At 44.6% G+C, this 9,041-nt stretch overlaps 1 protein-coding gene across 10 annotated transcripts in view; it reads left to right on the top strand.

Annotated features, from left to right (window-relative positions):
- The first annotated feature begins 3,109 nt into the window (after positions 1 to 3,109).
- LOC109733531 (uncharacterized) overlaps positions 3,110 to 9,041 on the top strand; it is a 28,430-nt gene continuing 22,498 nt past the window's right edge. For 7 of the 10 annotated variants that reach the window (XR_012184224.1, XR_012184232.1, XR_012184230.1 and 4 more), the window contains exons 1-7: positions 3,110 to 3,673; positions 3,848 to 3,937; positions 4,144 to 4,195; positions 4,502 to 4,625; positions 5,875 to 6,006; positions 6,251 to 6,440; positions 7,606 to 7,868. The gene's annotated coding sequence lies outside the window, so the exon portion shown is untranslated. The remainder of the gene's footprint in view (positions 3,674 to 3,847; positions 3,938 to 4,143; positions 4,196 to 4,501; positions 4,626 to 5,874; positions 6,007 to 6,250; positions 6,441 to 7,605; positions 7,869 to 9,041) is intronic. The other 3 variants (XR_012184228.1, XR_012184231.1, XR_012184234.1) reach the window with 2 other exon arrangements.

Below are 9,041 nucleotides of genomic sequence, written 5' to 3'. Positions count from 1 at the left end.
CTCTCGTCAAAGATGAAAGATCTCTAACAACGATGATGCGAAGATTACATGATTGGTACATGAAAACCTGCAGAGAGTCTGATGGGACGAGTACTTTGACGCTGAGAGTTAAATCGGAGCATGACCTCGTTGGAATTGAACTGCTGAATGTTCCATTTGAGGATTTCTTCCAGTTTTACAATCAAAAGGCCCTCGATAAAACAACGATCACTTGCTACTATCTGTAAGTAGTACTACTTCTGTCATTAAGTCTCTCTATATAGGTCAACTCTTTCATTGCATGTATTTATAATTATCTTCACTATATTATGCAGATTGAAGATCGCCGAATTGAAGAAAAGACAAATCGGTCTCATAGATGCATATATGGTTGAAAAACATCCGAAAGAAGCCGAGGCCAACTTGCTACAATCGTTGGTATTAAATCAAAACAAAGATATAATACTCTTTCCTTACAACTTCAAGTGAGTGTTACTGTCTTGTGCATATTCGGTTTCCCTTATTAGTCCAGGTTATGGTAATGTAATTGATGACTTATGCATGCATGCGCAGCTTCCACTATATTCTCCTAGAGATTAAGCTTGAGCATGGAGTAGTAACCGTCTTAGACTCGAGACGAAAAGATCCCCAGGACTATGCGAACATGACTCAAATGCTCGAGAAGTAAGTTAAATCGATCATTATCCACCATATCAGCAACTTTGTTCATTTCCTGATATCAAGTAATTGTTTTCTTTGTCTGGCAGGGTTTGGAGAAAATTCACCACAAAAGCTCCGGGACTGCCGAAGAAGCTGCAATTTAAACACCCGAAAGTAAGTACTATAATAGTATGTTCCGCGCATCTCCTAGTGATTCAAGCGCTAGTTTCATCAATACCATTTAGCATGCTTGCTTATCAGTTTGATTGACCTCTATTTCTTGTAAAGTGGTTGTGGCAGGAACCCGGGAATAATTACTGTGGATACTACGTTTGCGAGTCCATCCGCCACACGACCTGTGAGCGGGGCTACACTGAAGAACAATATGAAGTGCGTAAGCAATAATATTCACAATTTTATTTTATTACCATCATTTGTGTTGAGTTTCATGTATTCATATATATATGTATTGACCCCCTTCTTCAAATTAGATGTTTCGGAAGCGGGATGAACTCCTAGCACCAGATCGTATGCGAGGAATTCAAGAGGAATTGGCGGCATTCTTCCTTGACCACGTGATTGCTGAAAACGGAGAATACTATGTGGACCCTGTGTTCTTACAATTTAATTAGGAGATTGTATTGTAAGAGATAATTATTGTATATATGTAGCCGGTAGTGTCGGATAGATATACGAGAACTTGTTGTTCGACCAATCTCTCGGAGAAGGAGAGGTGGTCGATATCACTTCTCTCTGTATGCATATGTTCATGACGATCTTCTGTTTCCTTCATTTGATTACTAACTAGCATGTCTAGTCCTCTCCATACGTATATAGTACGTAGCGTCGACCAAGCACGGAGATAAGAGAGGACACTTCTCTCTATTAATTAGCTAGCTAACACAATATATGAAACACCTAAATTAACCCCCCAACCCCCCTTTCAAAAAAAACAAAAACTCCAGCCCCTGAAATGCTGACGCGTGGATGCCTATTGGTCCCGGTTGGTGACACCAACCGGGACAAAAGGCCCTGCCTATTGGTCCCGGTTGGTGGCACCAACCGGGACCAAAGACCCCCTGCCTGGGCTGGCAGCAGCGGCCACGTGGAGGACCTTCTGTCCCGGTTCGTGTAAGAACCGGGACTAAAGGGTTAGGGCTTTAGTAACGACACTTTAGTCCCGATTCGAAAACCGGGACAAAAGGCCCTTACAAGCCGGGGTAAAAGCCCCTTTTCCTACTAGTGGTCTAATGTAGGGAGGCAGATGGACGGGTGTTGTTCGAATGCGGAGAGAAGTCGCGTGCACCGGGAAATGACACGGTTGGCATTCTCGGTCGATGCGCCGCTTCAATGCCAGTTTCAGTGAAAGGTTGCGTCCACTCTGGACCAACATGAACGCGACGCTCACGCTCTAAAGCGGCGCTGACAGTTTTGGGCAGGAAAAGAAGATAGCGTGGGATAGGGTTCATGTAAATGAATGTGTAACTCAGTGTAGCTTGTGCCTACTACTCCATGGCGGCCTGCCCGGCTCGGGTCGATCTATCAACGCGCTCTTAGTCGTAGTGCGTGTAGCACTGTAGTCTAATTCTCCATCGCGATAAGCTAGTGGTGCAAGAGAGGGTCGGTTCGACTTGGAGTAGTACACCCGAAACAAAGCACCAAATATCCTATAGCTAAATTTGGTAACTGAGCACTGGTCCGACTCTGGCAGGGCTATCTAGACGCGTAGGACGTCATGCAGCGTGCATGCCCCTGTTGACTAAAAAGCAAAGATAGATATTTAGGGATCCTAACTAGTATTAGTAGATACTAGCATGGTGATCAAATAATCTAGCTTGTCTCTACCATGTATACATGTGTGAAAACTCGGCACCACCGTACGTGTTAAAAAAAACAGTTTCCTTTTCGTTTTTTTGCAGGAACAGAAGAACCTACAATCTTTTTCCTGTGTGATTTTCGTACCTTCTCTTTTTCTATTGGGTTCTTCTGTTCCGTGACAGGGGAGAGCGAGCAGGGAAAGAAAAAGTGCTTCTGTATTTGTAGAGAGCGAGAGAAAGAGATAGATAGAGAGAGAGAGAGGAGAGTTGCATTGCACACTAGCTAGCTAGTACTGGTTCACAGAGGTGCGTCACACACATGCACGCTAAACCCACCGACCACTGTGCTTCTGTATATGTGCACAATCTTCGTACTATGTTAGTTGGGAGCCCCTGAGGCTTCTCAGAGTTTAGATCATTCTGGCCGTTCGATCGTTTACTTGATGCGTTCTCGGCTGTCGGATCTCGCCCTCGGATGGTCCTGGCCGTCGGATGAGGACCGGACACTGCTACAATGAATAGTCTCTCTCGTTCGTGCCACCGCCTGTAATTAAACTGCCCCGCCAAGGGCATTTCCGTCATTTCATCTTCTGGCGTATAAAACGGAGCGGCTCCACCCAGCGGCCGCCTCGTGTCGCTCCTCTCCTCTTCCTCTCCCTTTCCTCTCGCCTCACCTCTCTCTCTCTCCCTCCAAACCCTAACCCGCGCCCGCCTCCCTTCCCCGCCGCTGGCCGCCGCCACCGACACTCGCCCGGGCACCCATCCTCGACCTCACGCCACCCATCTAGAGAGAAGAAGATGGGGGTTGCGAGCGACGAGGTCGACGTGCCGTCGTCCCGTCTTTTCCGAGGTCGACGAGAGCCAATCCCACGCCGCCGCCATCTCCTTCACCTAGCTGGCCGCCGCCTTGGCCTCCTCCTTCTCTTCCGTAGCGACCTCTCCTCCTCCGCGGTGCTCGGCGAAGGCAGCACGAGCAGACGCCGCACTACGCGAGAGCGTCCTCCTAGGCCGCATCTGAGAGGAACCAGGACCTCGTGGTGAGGTGAGCCACGGCGGCGGTGCCCACGCGCCTATGCCGTCCCCCGCGGCTGCCCCGTCCTCGACCATCGCCCACCCCTCCGGGAGGGAGAGGCGTGGTGGCGTTAAGGAGAGCTCTGCCGCCGTGGTGTCGCTCCTTCCTCCGGTGCCACCGCTGCCCTCCGGACCGGCATCCTCGTGTTCGTGCTCTCTCTCTCTCTCTCTAATCCTCATCATAATTTTCTTACTGCTGATCCGGTTTTATGTATGCCCACAAGGTGTTTGACAAAAATCCAAGTAGTCTGCACAGAAGATTAGCCATCACATGTAATACATTACATAGATTAAATACATGTATTTAGAAATATGTGCAGGTCTGGATTTGGCCCAAGGTTGTGCCCTTGCTCTCTGGAAATGAAGTTTTGTTCTCATCCAAGTGCTATAGGAGACGAGCCGGTGGCAAGGTAGTAGGATAAACCTTTCTACATATGCATTTCAATATAAGATTTCTCAAGATTGTTGGTCTGCTTCTTTTGGGCTTACACTGAGTATATGTTTGGCCCGGTCAACTTGGAACAACTTTTCTGTGCCTCTCAGAATCCTACAGCACAAATAATGCCCTTTCCAAGCATTAGTTGTTAGTCTTAATCAATTTGTATAATTTTGGCAGCAACCGCGGGTGGCCTCCTCCGTCGTTCCCTGTTCGATCTGGCGCTTGCAAGGTATTTTGAAGAACTCTTTTAATGGGGCATTGTATGATGTGCTATGGAAGTAAATGATTTTGTTTTAGGCCTCCCTTATATCTAGGGAAAAAATCATTGTTATGCATTATTCTTAGTGGCCATGCTTCTGCATATCAACTTATTCTAGATGCTGGTGTTGTGATGGTGGTTCACCCGTTACATGTTGGATAATTCTATATTTTCTAGAAATAATAAAATGATTTTATGGATCTGTTTAGGTACTATAAATTAATCTTGAGTTTGATGAGGTACTCTCTTAATCTATTTATTGTCTTGCTGGTCTAGAGGAAGCTGCCAAGCCAGGCACAAGCAGAGAGCACCGTATCACCGCTCCATATGAAGCTGGTAATGGAAAATCTCAGTGGTGCACCATTTGAGGCATTATTGACCAACACACATGTCTAACATTGTACGTATCCCCTTTTCTGTAATAAGAAATGGTCTTTCCTTCTGAGAGAGAAACGTGTGCCCATATGTACTTTATCTCTGGTTCTTGGTTTGGTCACCAGGAGAGAGGGTGATCACTCTTTTTGTTTGCTCTGCCATGTGTTTCAGAGAAGCCAATTCTGTAGTAAGATTGTTTATGTATATTTTTTTACCATTGCCCAGAAACAATAAAATTTGGGAAGAACTCTCTTCAAATGTAGTTCCTCTACCTATATTCCATCTTCTGATCTTGCTATATTCGTTAAGTTTCTTATTATGGTTCAGAGATGTCAGCTATGTAATCACATATATCTTTATTTCAGTTGAATAACTTAGAGAAATGTTGAACCGGTTAATGCTGCAAGTTTTGATTTTATTTCCATGGTTTTGCATTGGAGTTTTTTCCTTATTTTCTCGATTACGGTTGTCTATATATTCTTTGGTGTAGTAGAAAGAACCCAATCTTATGCTCTTAACCATTCTTGCATACTAACCTATTTGTTGATTATTATTGGGTGCCCAAGCCATTAGAAAAGAGTGATGCCTCAGTCAAGGTAGACCTGAGGATAGAACCCAGGGTATATTGTACCCTTCTAACGATACATATGTACTTATTAGTGCCTACCAACAAATGCAAGTTCCATATTAGAACATGATTAGTCGTGCTGAAATAAATGGCATGATTAAGGTCAAGTACAGTGGTTCTGCAGTTTTAAAATAAAATGAATATTTTTTATGTTAACTCTTTCCACATTTGAAAGCTTCAACTGGACAGTTTCGGAGAAGTATGAGCAAACAAACAAAATAACACGTATGGTATGTACAATGGCTGCGTTGTCAAAAAGACAGTCGACTAATCCCACGCATAATGATCAGAATAACAAAATAGATTCTTATCCCCTTTCCCAGGACAGAATAAAATTACAATTATCAATATTATCTAGAAGGGGTTAATTGGGGAGTGACGCAACAATATAAATAAAAAGCCCATGCTCATATTGTTGTGGCAATGAATACTAACAAACTGTGGTTCTGTGCTTTTAAATGCGATGTTGGTCTTTCGGACATTGTGAGGCTTCTCAGAGCTTAGCGGCTCTTGGATGTTGGATCATCCTTTTGATGCGTTCCTGGCCATTCGATCACGGGATGGAAAGACCTTGACCATTGGATCAAAAGCTGACCCATTGCGCAGAGCATAAATGTGCACTTACTTAGATCTTCTTTTATTGCAGTGTAGACTGCTAGCGAGCTACATTGCGTAGCAAGAATTGATATGGTGTGCTGATAAGTTCACAATCAAGAAGGATCATCCCTATTCTAAGGTCAATATATGCTTCCTTGGAAATGATCAATCATCTTCTTAGGTTTGTCTTTTTCCTTCTCATGGTAGATGTCTATTTTGCTAGCATATATTCTAAACTAAATTTGGTAGCTAGCTGCACTTTATAGCGCTCTTATCTCGTGTTCTTGCTTATAATATCTTAAAAAAATTATATGACCTAAGATTGCTCTGTTCATCAATGTTTCTCCATATTTATGAAGAAAAGATTTGGGTTCAGAGAACCTTTCTGTGTTGTTTATTTGATTTTGGTGATTTCTGATGTTCAGGTCAAGGAAGACTTGAAGGACTACATGTGGCCACCTTTGTATGGCCAATTGTTTTGTAGACTTTCAGTATCCTTCATCCGCCGTTGGGTTCGTTCCGCCTCAGCCAGGATCTTCTCGGCCCTGCTCTGATGTTGTGAAAACTCATGCATTCCGACAGCCGCCTCCATGCTCCAACTGCTGCAGCCTGCAGGTAGCCTCTCCGTTCTTTTTTCTCTACATTTCTACTTGCACTGCTAAAGTGTTACGTGTGTGCTTGGCTGCTTGCTACTTGCACTGAAATTCTATGAATGTCAGCAAGATTTAGCAACAGCCAACATTAGGCTGGCTTAATCCCAGCAGCAAATCTCCCGATCTTGACAAATAGTAATACTGATATATAACCATGCTGATATGTATAGATAAACCTTTTCCTGTTTGCAAATTCCTAATTTTCTATGTAAACCAAAATGATACTCACGGCTCTACTCACCTCCTCCTGTTTGCAAATTTATGGTTGTACAGTTTTTATAGAGCTGAATGATACAAAAATTGTATCTTCTCTTATAGCAAATTTATATCTTTCATTTTGGATGCAAGATCTTAATGACCTTATTGATTGTGAGGGAAGTGACTACAAAACTTCAGGGCTAACATAGGATTTCCAAATTTGGTACAGCTAAAGATAAAGGATGTTTTCACTTGCCGAGTTGTTCCAATAAGTTACATGATAGATTTCTAAATTTCGTACAACTAAAGATAAAAGGATTACTAAATTGGGTGCATCTAAAGCCAATGCAGCCGTACTACTTGCTTTGTGAGGAAATAATGATATATGTGCAAACATCTATCACATACATGATGGCAATCCTCTTTCTGTTTTGTACTGATTAATCATTAATTAGTTTAAGCATAGTTTGTTTGGAATGAGTTTTCCCATTTACCGATCATGTGATTAGCAAATGGTCCAAGAGACCTGAGTTTTATTTTTGTCGGCAAACTGTTTAGCTGTGAAGCAAGTTCATTTACCAAGCTATTCTCATCTGATGGAAACGAAGGTCTATGTAAACTGTATATGCATCAGTGCAAATCTACAAACTCTTCTTCAACTTTAGTGCCTCATGTTGCTCTGTCTGGATATGTCTGATATTTCCTATACCGATTCATCTGGGAGGTTTAGCATTAGCTCTGTGACTGTTCTCTTATTGATAGATGCAACGCTGCCCCTACCATCTGCGTTGTTTGATGCACGCAGATAAGCTCAGTAACTATGATGCCAGATTTTATGTTTGGAACTAGCTGAAAATTTATAGTTTTAATCTTTATACATGACATAGTAATATGAGCCAGTTTTACTGATTTTATTATTTGCTTCACAGGTACCCAGAGCTATGGCCTCTTGTGTGCACCGATCATGAGAAGAAATTTATTTGACAACAGAATAACTAGGAGAACAAATAATCCTGATTTTACTGGCTGAATACCACTGTGCCAGAATGCTGAGTCGGTTATTCATATAAAGAGAGAAATGAATGAGTGTTGCTGCATTTGTTTGGTCATGCTTGCACCAGAGAAGAACTGCATTTGTTTGGTCATCGTGGCATGACGGCAATATCAAACTCTTTGTTTGGGCATCACACATGTATGTGCCTCCATCTTCACAACACATGCATATTGCCATTGAGAGATGATCTTGATTTATTGTTAGTTTATCACATGGTTCAAGCTGTACTCTTGATTTTGTTCATAAAAGTTGGTTTATTGTTAGTTCATCAAATGGTTTATTCTTTCCCCTGAACCAGAAAATCGGTTGTTGACGTTTTACATGTGGTAAACTTGCTTCCTACTGATGCATCATGCAGTTTGATCTTTCATCGCTTGGCTATATTGGTTGGACCGGCACCCTCGCGCCAAGGCGCGTTGCCGATCTAGTTTAAAACAACAATGAGGCTGGCCAACTCGCATGGAGAAGGCTCCCCCAATTTCAGCCTTCGTTGGCCGTTTGATCAGGGTCAACGCGGTCTTTTTTTTGCTGCTGTCCGTCGGATCTGGCTGGAAAACGTCTGTTGTTGTTTTGACCGCGCGGTGAAACGTGGACGGGGAATGACCTGTGGGCTCGGGCGATTTCCGATTGGCTGGGTGCCCGTTTTTGGGGTGCGCGAGCGGCCTCTTCTGCCGCGCCGCGTGCGCGCGTCGTGGACGCTGCGTCGTTTCTGCTTCCCGCTAGCCCCTCCGTTTCGCCTGTTGTGCGGCTGCAAGTGGGCCTGCCTGTTATTTGGTCTCACAAGTCGGTCTCACTTCTGTGACTTTCTCATGTGAGCGTTGCCTCCTGCGTCGCGTCGCGGGTCAAACGCGCGTGGGGGACCGCTCCTCGCACTGCCCGCTGCGTGCGTTATGGGGAGCAGTTGCGCAGGGATAGGACGATGTGTGTGTACCCGGCTTATGCACCCGCGTCTGTCCTATAATGATGACGGGTGGGCTGGTGCTGCTCCTGGTCCCTTTCGTCAGTGGCACTGGCTGCACGTCGCGTTGCAGTCGGGATTCGCCGATCCCAGGCAAATTTGACAATTTTGACCTGGAAACGAAATAAATTCACAGAATGAACTGGGTGCGAAACTATTTCACACCCCTGACCCTTTTGTGTAGCGCCCGCCACGCCGGCGCCACACCCTACGGTGCAGCGCCTAGCTCCGGGGCGTTGCACCTCTGTCCACCGTGGTAGCCCATGGCCCGCACCCAGCAGTGCAACGCCTCCGAGCTAGGCGTCGCACATGTAATGTGCAGCGCCTAGCCGCTAGGCGCTACACGTGTAATG

This window comes from Aegilops tauschii, chromosome 5 (genome assembly GCF_002575655.3).
Source record: "Aegilops tauschii subsp. strangulata cultivar AL8/78 chromosome 5, Aet v6.0, whole genome shotgun sequence".
Lineage (NCBI taxonomy): Eukaryota > Viridiplantae > Streptophyta > Magnoliopsida > Poales > Poaceae > Aegilops > Aegilops tauschii.
Note: the sequence above shows the minus strand (reverse complement) of the source record. Positions and strands in the feature narration are given on the sequence as shown.